This window comes from Xiphias gladius, chromosome 24 (genome assembly GCF_016859285.1).
Source record: "Xiphias gladius isolate SHS-SW01 ecotype Sanya breed wild chromosome 24, ASM1685928v1, whole genome shotgun sequence".
NCBI classification, from domain to species: domain Eukaryota; kingdom Metazoa; phylum Chordata; class Actinopteri; order Istiophoriformes; family Xiphiidae; genus Xiphias; species Xiphias gladius.
In genome coordinates, this window is record NC_053423.1 from 18,759,921 (window position 1) to 18,771,924 (window position 12,004).

Below are 12,004 nucleotides of genomic sequence, written 5' to 3' on the forward strand. Positions count from 1 at the left end.
CATCTCCTCCGACATCTTCCATCTTTACTGAGGTGCTGTAATTTCAGTAAAAGTAACTGTTGTTCAACATTTATTAGCTCCAACTCCAACATGATCTGCTCAGTTTCAGTTGCCATTGTTTGAAGTACACGAAGAAACTCACACACACAAAGTGGCATAGAAACCCCACCGCCAACTAGCGTTTTGGCGGTGCAATTGCAGAGCGATGCAGACACACCAGCAGCCAAATATAAATGCTCACAATGGTGTAGGCCGCTTGCGTAGGCTTACGGCATAGGCTCTGTTTCAAACCTACGCCGAGGTATAAACTGGCCTTAAGCCTCACCTTTCCAGTTGTTTCGCCTGTCAAGCTTACCATTCTCACTCATTATATCATTTTCAGGGATGGTGGTGGCAGATTTACCACCCTAAATGCGTAGTGATTTTCCAAGTAATGGGTCCTGGATTTCAAACAGAGGTAGACTAAAGCTGGCTTCTCATCTTTAGCTGGTGACCATCCGTTTTTCTGGCCTATATATCCGCTGACGCTGGCAGATTTTACCTGCTACTTGGTGAGCTATTTAACCTGCATCTGCTCCATCATTTGGTTAAAAATGGCGTTGCTTTTTAATGTAACCTGTAATCCCACAAACTAATAATAAAACTAATAATTAAAGTCAATTAATGATATGCTAACTCTTGGCCTTGGAAGTAATGCCATGTCAATACTGTCGGGGGTAAGATAGTTAGCCAGACATGCTAAAGATTGCAGCGTACAGAGCAGATAAACGCACTGTGTAATTAATTCCTTACACTTCTGCGCATCTGGTTTGGGTTTTGGAAAGGCTAAAAAAGGGCACCACCCTCCAAACTCTTTACAGTGTATTGCTTCAACATGTGGAGAAATCCAAAGATTGACAGACCTGCTGTGCCTCCTTACAGTTACTAAACTTTGACTGAACTATTGCTGTTTGTGAAGCGGTTTAGCGAGCAGTCAGTTCTTATTTTTTATTTTCTTGCTGCAAAGGACTTTTTTCACAGCGTACAGGTATAACTAATAACATAAATAATGGCTGCATTTCAGTTACCGCCAACCTTTCCAAGAACCCCTTATCCTCAATCATCCCTGTACTCTAATATTATTTTCCTCCTTTCTCACTCTTGCCTTATTTCCTGCTCCCTCAACGTGTTTCTAATGCCTCCTGTCCTGTCGGGTCTGGTCTCATCTGATCACTCCCTCCGCTCTCCCCTCCCTCGCCTCTTTCTTCTCCTCTCACAGTGATGTGAGGAGCGCTGCCCTGAGGTCTGGCCTTGGAACAAGCGCTTGCCTTGTGAGGCTCTGTTTGCTTTGCGAGGTGTTTCCTCACATTGCAGCGTTTCATGGCCTTGCCTGGCAGATCACACCCCTGTGTGTATGCCTGTGTGTGCATTTTTGGGAAGACTCTGTATGAAGTACTCCAATCCTTTGAATTAATCTATAATTTGTGCACATTCTTAACCGCATGGACGTAAGCATGTATCCGTGTGTCATTTGCTGCTTCCTTACTATGTTCAGCATGTGTGTGAGCATGTTTACCACACTGAGTTGTGTATGTTTGGAGTGAGAGTTGCTGCCAGGCAGTGCATACCTAAAGCCTTACTCACCAGGTGACTAATGACCCAAGGCACGCCTTCCTTCCTGTTTTCCTAATCAACAAACATTTGAGGAAATTCAGCAGGTCTTTACAACGCTTTATTAGGGAGTCTAAGGGAAAAAAACCCATCTACCTCAAGTGCTCTCAAATGAAACCAGGAGATAACTCTGTGCCACTGTACATTCAGAGCTTGCGGTCTTTTTTCCCAATCGTATCTCACGCTTTCAAATATTGGCTCTCATGCTAAATAAAAAAATATTAAAATTGGTCTTTGCACTTGAAAATTAGTATAGCTTTAAATGATAAACATATATTTCAAAAAGAGCTCCAGTGAACAGATAGGCTGACACTTTTGGACGTGCTGGAAGGGGATAAAGCTGTGGTTTAACATTTAAATTCAAAAGCATCAGTGATTTATTTTTTTTATTTATTTTTTTATTTTTTCCCCATCACTTTCTTACAGACTTCAGAGTAAGAGTTCAGGACGTCAGAGAGGTGTGGAGCTTCTAGTTTTCACTCCGAGCTGCATCATGACGCACAAAATTGATGTTGATATGAGAATGCATAACTTGAAGTAGAGAAAATGTGAGGCATTTGCTACCGAAGTACATGTGATTAGAATCATCTTTCTGTAGTCACTGTTAAAAAGCAGATTGTATTTGCCTGTTTAGACAACGATGCAGTACTCTTTCCAAATGCCTTGTTAGAGCCAAGCAGCAGATTGCTGCCAGAAATGTTCCATACCAGGAGAACTCACATACTGTTCCAGGTCAGTCTTGTTTTGTTGTTTTCTTTTCTGAGCATGCACAGTATTCCACTGTTGTGCACTTTTCATTATGTTTAATACACCCTACATTAACAACAAAGAGCTGCGAGTTGAACACAGAGTTCTGTTGACCATTGAGCAGCTCCACATGTGCAACTGGGAGCTTAATGACTTGCTTTGCAGCATCTCAGCAGACTATACTGGTCCCAGGTATTGGTCTTAATATTACCATACACAATGGGCTTCATTTTGTACCTCTTGAAGCTGTAAAAATCCATCCGAGTTATTATTGATTACGTTACAAAACGGACTCATAGAAAATGGCTTTGCTGTATTGATTTAGGATTAATAAACACATAAAAGCTATTTATTTTAGTCAATTTAGAAACAGATTACATTTTTCTACAGCAAATTATGGAGAATATTTTGTCCAACATTATTTTTCCATTACATATTTGCTCACAGCCAGCTATCTAATATTGATTTGGACCTTTTTGCCAACTACTGTCCATGCTGAAGGTCATGCTGCATATTGATTTTGCCTCAGAATGTTGCCACAGGATATTGGGTAGTGACTCAGATAAAGACATTAATATACTCTGCTAATTTAAAATGCGCCATTGTGTTGGTGCAAGGAGTTCTGATGCAAATTTTTTTTAACACAGTTCCAGTTTAAACATAAAAATGTGGTGAACAGTTGTTCAAAAATGGTGTGTTTGCATGTGCGTGTGCATGTGAGTGCGTGTGTTTGTATATGTATGTGTGTGCATGTGTGTTTGTGTGTGTGTGTGTGTCTGTGTGCACTGAGACAGCAGCCAATTGAGGCATTAAAGGCCACTGCACTCCAGCAGTACCACAAACATTTTAGAGACCCTAAGACAGCCCATGTAAACAAACTGACAGTATCTACTGTATACTGTATGTTTAAGTGAGAAAAGGTAATAACACAGTAAACCACTCCCAAATCATGACACAGAGCCAGTGAACTCCATTTGACAAAATAGCATTCCTGTATGATGTGTGTTTATCACACCTGTCCCATCTGAGCTCCGCAGCCTTGGCCCACTCTGAGATGTCTGAGGCGATGCATTCATGTTCGCATTCCCAGACTCCACTCAATCTCAGGACATTTAGCACGAAATAACCCGAGGGATGGGATTTCCCCCAAGATAATCTCTGAGGCAGCAATGGAAGGCAACGTGCATACGCACCGGTTCTTGTTGAAATAATTCACTCTAACAAGGCACAAACCGTGCTTGCTGAAGATGACATTATGTCCTAAATTAAACAGATTTTTAAACATTTAAATCTTTGATAATTTTTGCAGCTGACAAGTTCAAATATTAACCAGAAATGCAGTTATCGTTGTCATCATGGCCGTTCCCTCCTGCCCCCAAATCAGCTGTCCACCTCAGACAGTCCCACAACCCTCTCTCTGATGTTATCTCTGCCTTACAGAACATGGAAAAAAGATGAGGACACAGACAAACACTTACACAACTTGAATTACAGCACCCCACCACCATGGCCCCCCTCTCCCCTCTTCTCCCATACCAACGGAGAATGACTGGTTATCAGAGACCAAAGCAGAGATCACATTGCATGTAGACGGAGTTTTTGAACTTACACTGATACCCGTCTCACACTCACTGCAAGCTCTCACAGGATTGGCTAAAATCAAGTGCTTATGCAACAGCGAGTAAAGAAAACATACACTTTGAGCATTAGTCTCTTGGATTTCCAAATGGAGTCAGTGTACCCTCAGCACTGTTACTTGTACTGCACACAGGGGGGAAAAAAGTTTACATTGCATTTTAACCATCGTGTTTTGTTGAGAATGGTTTTACACTGTTATTAGTCTCTCAGACCCCACTGCTTTATGTACAAAAGTCATAATAATAATTGCAATTAACCATTTTTTTCTTTAAATACTTTTTGCTTTTCTTTTGACCTTATGAAACCTAATATGTAGGGAAGCGTTCAGGTGGTAACCCCTTTCATGCTTTATATGTTATACAGCTATGTAGAACCAAAAAAGTTTCTTTTTTGTGAAAAAGTTATTCAATGACAAAAATGTACACAGTTATCCTACACAGTTAATTTACTAATGTTTTGGGTCACTGGGTGTGTTTCCATCCAACTGTTTTTATGTGCATTCTCAATTTGCGCATTTAAAAAAAACCTGATTGGAAACTGAATATCACAAAAAAGTTACTTACCCATCCGCTGAAGAGACTGAAATATCAGCAGATGATAACATCAGCTCCGTGTGGAGTCATGAGGAGACTGTAATGTTCGTCAAATTTCCACGACACATACATAAATGCCACATTTCCATCACATTGCTTACATTGTTTTCCACCATTTGAGGAACGACTGATGTTCTTTTAATTACATCATCTCATTGCACCCGCTTCTTCTGCATTGACGTAATGGTACTCGACTGTGACCAGAATTATCTTAGTAACTCAGTTCACCAAACGCCTAATATTTGCATAACTGCAGTGGATGGAAACATGCGCAACTTCACATTTTCTTGTAATGATTGTCTGGAAAAATTGTCTTGGAGGTGTAACTCCGTGTTAGACCTCATAGGGACAAACCGTTACAAAACTTAAGTTGATTTAGATTTCTGTTATTTATTTGGGAAGTGGGATTAGTAGTGGTGCATAAAAAGTCAACATCCATCACAGACACAGAGCACATGAAAATCCACTGTATTAAACCATGTTTTAGAGCTGGCGTCTCTGACACGCCAAAAAGTAAATGACTATTTTCTGTAGCAGACTTCTGAAATCAGTTCAAAAATCGTGTTTCTAAGTAATTCTCATAAAATTAGGAAAAGTCACGAAGTACCATGGGGATTAACAATGTCAAGTTTGCTTTTCCGTTTTTAACTTTGCCAACTTGAGGATTCCATAACTGCTGTTCAAAGTGGAAAGGAGACAGGCATCTCTGCACTAGCCGTCTGATTCTGGCTCTGCACTGATCAACACATAAATAAGACAACCTACAGGTTCGTACAACACAAGTTCCCTTTTTAAACTTTAAACTCTTGCCCACACATTTTCCGTCGCCCTTTTGCCCACAGCCCGCACCTCTGTTTTTCTGTCTCACACTCTTTCTTTCTGTTAGCTCTCTCCCTCAGTCCTCTCCCTCTCTCAAACACACACACATACACTAAGGCCTTTTCCTATACTCACCTCCCCTTCCCAGCAGAGTGATGCAGCTTTGCTTTTATGAGATACCAGAGTGGGGCTTGCGGCAGGATGACTGACCGACTTATAGAGAGGACAGAGGAACCATTTTGTGCCCCGCCGCCTCACTGAATCCCATTTAAAATATTCATTCATAAACTCCTGGAGCCTTTTACTCCACATCAAACACTAGACCCATAGGAAAAGCACTGAGCTGAAACATCCAGAGAGGAAAACAAAAATACAGGGTAAACAGGACCACGGGTTAAGACCAAAATTAATCTAAATATTTATGCGCTAAATATAATCTGATATATTCATTGTGTTTTTATTGAAAATGATTGGGACCAAAAAGAGCAGCTTTGTAGAGCCACTGTGTTTCTCTGTGAAATAGTCCAAAACAATGAGGTATTTTTTCCCATTTGTAGATGAAGTAGAGATGCACTTTGGAACTGCATATTAAGAAATGAAGCTTCAAAAACTATTACGGAAAAGTTAAGCAGATGAGACATCATATTTAACATGATCTCATCGGATTGTGTATAAATAGCATGCCACTTTCAGCACGTGTCATGTCTGCGTGTTTTTTTAAGCTTCTCGCTTGTCATTTAACTCCGTTGTGGTTAGGGTTAGGGTTGGGGGAGAGTTAGGTGTTATTAAGTACAGAAATGATGTGGCATGAAATGACACGCGAACTGGAAAAAAATGCGTTGTGATAACACACGAAATGACTTAAGGAACTTGGCGTGTTATTCATACGGCATTTGGTATTTTCTTCATCAGGTTTGGGATGCAAAAGTGGTTCAAAAATCCCTTATTAAACCGTGTGAAAAGTCTTTACTGAATTCTTAGGAATAAACCAGTAGCTAGTAGTGGTAGTGAATACGTCATATCACGATTATGAACAATGCAATTCATGAATAATGAACAATGCAGTGCATTCAATGCAGTGCTACTACAAGTCGGCAAGGTAGAGTAAAGCTAGAGCAGAAAGACTCTTAGCTCACTACAGGGCAAGTTTGGAATCTGCTGGAGGCGTTGCCAAGTAGTGACAGACGGGGGGCCAAAGTTTTTGCACATGCCACATTGGTTGTTTTAGGTTGTTTTTTTTTTTTTGATTGTTTTTTTTTTTTTTTTTAATTTGTTAAATTCAGCAAATACATGGTAATTGAGCTTTGACATATGCAGAAGTATGTCAAGGTTAAGTTTTCACCCTCTAGAGGTTGTGCTCATTTCTATTCACATAGAGATTCAGCAAAACATAAACACTATTCAGTTGATAGTTTTGCACTCAACTGACCAGGCGTGCCCAAACCTTTGCGTATAACTCTGTTTTGGATTTGTCCACATTTCCCATGTAGCGACACTGTTAAATCATATTTCAAATATTTTTCTTTCTATATGTAGCCCAGATCTCTGGCGCCACACTGAAGTGCCTGGCGGAGGACATTGCAGGCATTGGTTCACAGATAATTTCTTTGATGTCTTCCAAACAACACCAAACCTTGTGGCCAGGGAAGGGTGTCGACTTCATACTGACAACTGACAATCTAGACTCCGCTGTATCTCTGTGGGTAGAGACAAACTCCTTTGGGGAGAAGCGGCTACAGAAGCAAGAGACTTCTCTAAATTTGATCCTCCCTGGCTCTGTTGCAAAAAGCTGTGGAGAAATTAGTTTAGTTTAGTTTGATTTGCAAAACCATGAAAATAGATTACCTTAGATTACAATTTGCACTCCAGTAAATAATGCGAATGGAAAAATGTCCAAAAAAAAAGAAATAACTAGAATTGAAAAACATGAGAGAGGAAAGGACGCAAGTGAGCGTGAACTTGTTTGTGTGCATGTGTAGGAGCAGGGTGCTTACTTGGTGCACTTTCATAGTCCCTGGGACTGATTTAAGGGATGGAGCTACCAGCTCCCTGCGTTTTGCAGTGTTCCCCACTGTCACCTCAAAGATTCACACAGACAATTGCTTTGGCAGATTTCCCAGCAAAGTACCAGCATTTGGGATGTCTGTGCCATAGGTCACCAAACGATCCCACAGGTTAAAAAATGCACCTCCTACTCCATCATGGGCTCCTTCCCCGCGGGAGGCCTCAGTGAAGTTTCACATTACTGTCTGAAAGCCTTTCGTAAAAGGCACTCTGGAAGCTAGGTGGAAATGTACCTTATTCCTGTACTATGACGTCGGCCCATCTGAGAGGAAGTGGACCTTTTTTTTCTCTAATGTGAAAAAGCCGAAAGCTACGCATTACTAATGAATGACATTTAGCTAAGATAGCATAAAATGGCAGGAGCCACGATGACTCAGCTCAAATATTTTCACCAACAGCTCGGCTTCTTAATACCTTCTTTACAGTAAACTATCCAATCGATGTCTTTTCGAGATCGTGAAATATTACTTATTATAGTAACATTCACCTATAGCGTTGAAATAGGGATGTGTAAGGATAAACTTCACAATAAACAACATCAAAATATGACAAACAATCTTACCTTGTAGTCGCACTCTTCTTTGTGGTGCATTATGGGTAAAACAAAGCGTGATTTAAAAAAAAAAATAAATGTGGTGAAGACAGGACCGTGAACACAGTGCAATGGTAATGAAATCTGCATTAATATTGCGAATGAATATTTATTTTCATAAACTTACAACATTAAGGTAATGAATTTGTGACTCAAAAATCAGTATGTTGTACTTGTACATGTACTTTCAAATAAAAGTTATTTATTTTAAGTTTTTTTGATGAGTATGTCCCCAAAATCTTCACAGACATACAGGATCTTAGGTTTGCCTCATGAGAATCCCCCACTTTATGCTAAGCTAATCCAAGCGACTGCTGGCTCCAGCTGCATATTTACCATATAGGTATCAGTGGTAACAATCTTCTAACCTAACTCTCTGGAAAAAAAAAGCAAAAAAAAGGGAATTATGAAATCTTGGCTAAATTTGAACTTATGAGAAGTTGCTGCAAATCCCTTCCTCCTTTTCCCTCCCTGTTTCACCGAAAATGACTCCTTTACAGAAGCCTCTCTGACATCTCGAATGTCACCCAAAACCAACTCCGAGCTCACACACTGCTCAGCTGTGAGAGCGCATGGGCGGCAGTAGGATCTCTTCACAGACAATATTACGATTTCTGTGGTGAATGTCACAACTAATAGAGCCCAGCATGACAGATATATGCTTTTAATCAGAGGGACTCTAGAGTATGAGAACAGGGCTGACACAGAGAAAAGAGAGGAGGAAATGGAGAGGATATCAGAAATGACTGATCAAAGCGAGGCCCGAGATGAAAGGAAGAAATGCATGAGTGAGGGAGGAGAGCACAGTAGGGTGACAGTGAACCTGACTGGTCAGTCATGGCTGTCATTCTCAGGCCATCCTGTAAAACAATCGTCCTAAATCATTTTGCTCTCCTTTTAAGCAATTAAAAGCAAGTGTGCAATGGCTTATCTCAGTTAGTTTTAAATGAGTTGCTTATGTGATGAAGATTTGTTAAGAAATAAATGTCACACTTTATTGTATATGTATATGAGAAGAGAAAGGGGTGGAGTCAGTTTAAAAAAAAAAGAAAAAAAAAGGGATGCGGCATCCATAAACATCTGTAAAATCTTCATTTTTGTGTCTTTTCACAGTTCCATGTTCCTGAAAGCACCTTGGCCTATTTTTTATCCACGGTGCCAACGCAGTTTGTTACGGCAGGGGCACCAAAAATGCAGGCTGCCAAAACATCCCATTCTGGATGGGGTGATAGGTGCCCACCCCCTGCCCCTCCTCCAAATCTTCTTCTCTCCACTCCCTCACCCCCTTCTCTTTCTTCCTCCTCCCTCCTGCAGACACCATAAATCACCATATGTCTCCTCAAGGTTGACCTGCTGATGAACCACTCGCTTTTTAAAAAAAAAAGTCATTTAAATAACTAAAGAAGGGGCCTCACACATGTGAATGCACTTCTTAGAGGTCAGTAGTTTAATATTTAATACATTACTACTGTACCTTTGCAGCTATTTACAGTGCAGTTGCCCCAAATAAAAGGAAATAAAAGTTGAAATTCGGCAACAGAAATGGCCTGACGAAAGTAAAGTAGGTTAATTCATACTTGGAAACAGTCAAATTTTATGTCAGCTGACTCCTTTTTAGTCGAAGGCATGTAGTTCGTATTTCAGTCAGAAAAGTTATTCACTACGCTTGGTTAAACAGATAGTATCTCATCAAACAGTACTTTCAGTTTTCATTTTGATAAATTTGCCCGTGGCTGAGTATTATGTTCTGGCAGACAGGAGAGATCTGGGAAGTTCACGTTGGTCACTATGAGGTCGTAGCAGAGAAAGGGGTTGAGACAGGAAGGTGGAAAACGGCAATGAATAAAAGTCCGAAAAAGTGAACACAGCAAGAGACACATAGAGACAAACAAACAAACAGAGAGAACATAGGGAGCATAAGAGAGAGAACAGAAACGTGGAAGAGTGAAAAAGCAGACAAAAATGTCCTGGGGCGAGGCCTGCAGGAAATGAAGTCAACAGTGTTAGAGAGATGGGAAGAGCAGCTGTGGGGCCGCAGTCCTCTGTTCCCACAATCGGCAACTGTAACACCACACGGTTAATGAGTGAAACCAGAAAATGACACTGTAGTTGCAATTAAGTGCCGCTCAGACTGTGATTCTATTGTTCCATGTGCCACAATTGATGTAACTGTTGATGCTGTATGAGCTATAGAAGATAAACTATACCGGTGTCAAGGACTGCAATGTGCTTATTGTGATTTACATATATTTAATGCCAACTTACTATGGAACAGACTTTAAAGTAGAGGCTTACAAGAGTTGAAATGAAATATAAGTGTGGGGAAAAAAAAAAATAGATACGCATGCATTGCTGGCTAGGATAATTGGATTATTAGACTTTGTAGCAGTAAATCCAGGCTTAAGAGTTTTCAGTAATCACATTTTGAGGTAAACACTTACGCAAATGTCAAATGTTTTCAAACTAGATTACAGCAAAATAGGTTCGCGTTTTGAATATAGTCTGTAGTGTAAAGCGAATTGAATTTTTCTTTTTCTTTTTTTGCTACATTTTTTCCCCCTTGATTCAGAATGTCCACAATCCAAAGAGGATTAAAAGCATTGTTTGTAGCATTAAACAAAAACTGCTGCACACAAGTCCCCACAAAGAGTGGAAGACTGTGAGGAGGGTTGGGGTCTTTTCAGTTGAGGATGAGCCCACACAGATGGGCTGGGACACAGGGACGACTGATCAATGATTAATCTACCTTGGCCACAACAGAGAAGATCCAAACACGGCCCAGGAGGAAAGCCACTTCAAACTCTGGCAGGGAAAGGAGACGGGCAGGCAAACATGGCATCATTCAGCGTGCTCACTGGACCTCGTGCACATTGTATCCTTCAGTGATGGCCCAGTGAAAGAGAGGACTATTTAAAGCCTTACAGGGTCCACGCTTAAAAGGGGGAGATTGGGTGATGTGTGCGTGTGTGTGTGTGTGTGTGTGTGTGTTTGTGTGATAGAGGATGGACTCATGGGAACAAACATAACAAGGGAAGAACTACCTATTTTATTATTCACTTTCAGTGGTTTTTCTAGTTACACTGCACTGAGCTGTTGATTACCAAACAATGACTGTCACAGTTCACATTGAATTAGAGCTGAAACAATTAATCGATTGGTCGATTGACTGAAAATTAATCTGCAGCAATTCTGATAATCAATGAATTCTTCAAGTCATTCTTCTCAGCGAAAATGCCAAAAATTCTCGAGCTGCAGCGAAGCGAAGTGTGAATGTTTGCTGCTTTTCTTAGTCTTCTATTATGATAAACTGGGTGCCTTTGGGTTTTTTGTGTCATACATGTTTTTGCTGTTTCCTGACATTTTGTAGGCCAAGCGATTGATTAATCGCTAATATAAGTTAATACAAAAACAATAATTGACAGTTTCATCGATAATTGAAAATAATCATTAGTTGGAGCGCTACAGTAAATACTTTAATATGTTCTGCTCAGCTGCGCTCTATTTGCTGCGGTAAACTAATTGTGATGTGTTTAGCTGCTGACGAGCAGGTGCGTCACAATAAATGCGTTTTGAGGTAAACGCGATGTTAATGTTAATGATGTTAATTACATGTGTAACAAAGCTTGACAAATGCGAAGGCTCCGAACGTTTAGGAACTGGAGGAAACAAACATTATCGAGGAGCTATGTAACATTAATATAGCAGGCAATGACCATGATGCACAGGTGAAGTGGTCTGGTGAACAGATGCAGGCTGGCTCTGATCACCATTGTTGTTGTTGATGTTGGCACACCTCAGCACCATTTGGGAGGTCGGTGTCCCTACTCAACACCAGCAGGGACCATATGCCCTTACAAGTGTTTGAAGTTGACGTGTTGACGTGTCTATCCTTCAGTCTCAA

At 40.5% G+C, this 12,004-nt stretch overlaps 1 long non-coding RNA gene across 9 annotated transcripts in view; it reads left to right on the forward strand.

The window, feature by feature from the left end:
• Window positions 1–12,004, forward strand: part of LOC120786323 — a 64,812-nt gene that overhangs the window by 14,128 nt on the left and 38,680 nt on the right. Inside the window, exons 3-4 of one of the 9 annotated variants that reach the window (XR_005706699.1) lie at window positions 5,292–5,395; window positions 6,984–7,174. The exons of 4 other annotated variants lie outside the window; for them this stretch is intronic. This is a non-coding gene — a long non-coding RNA (uncharacterized LOC120786323). Of the gene's footprint in view, window positions 1–2,076; window positions 2,171–5,291; window positions 5,396–6,983; window positions 7,175–9,216; window positions 10,324–12,004 lie in introns of those variants that run through there. 4 more of the 9 variants (XR_005706696.1, XR_005706698.1, XR_005706704.1 and 1 more) reach the window with 4 other exon arrangements.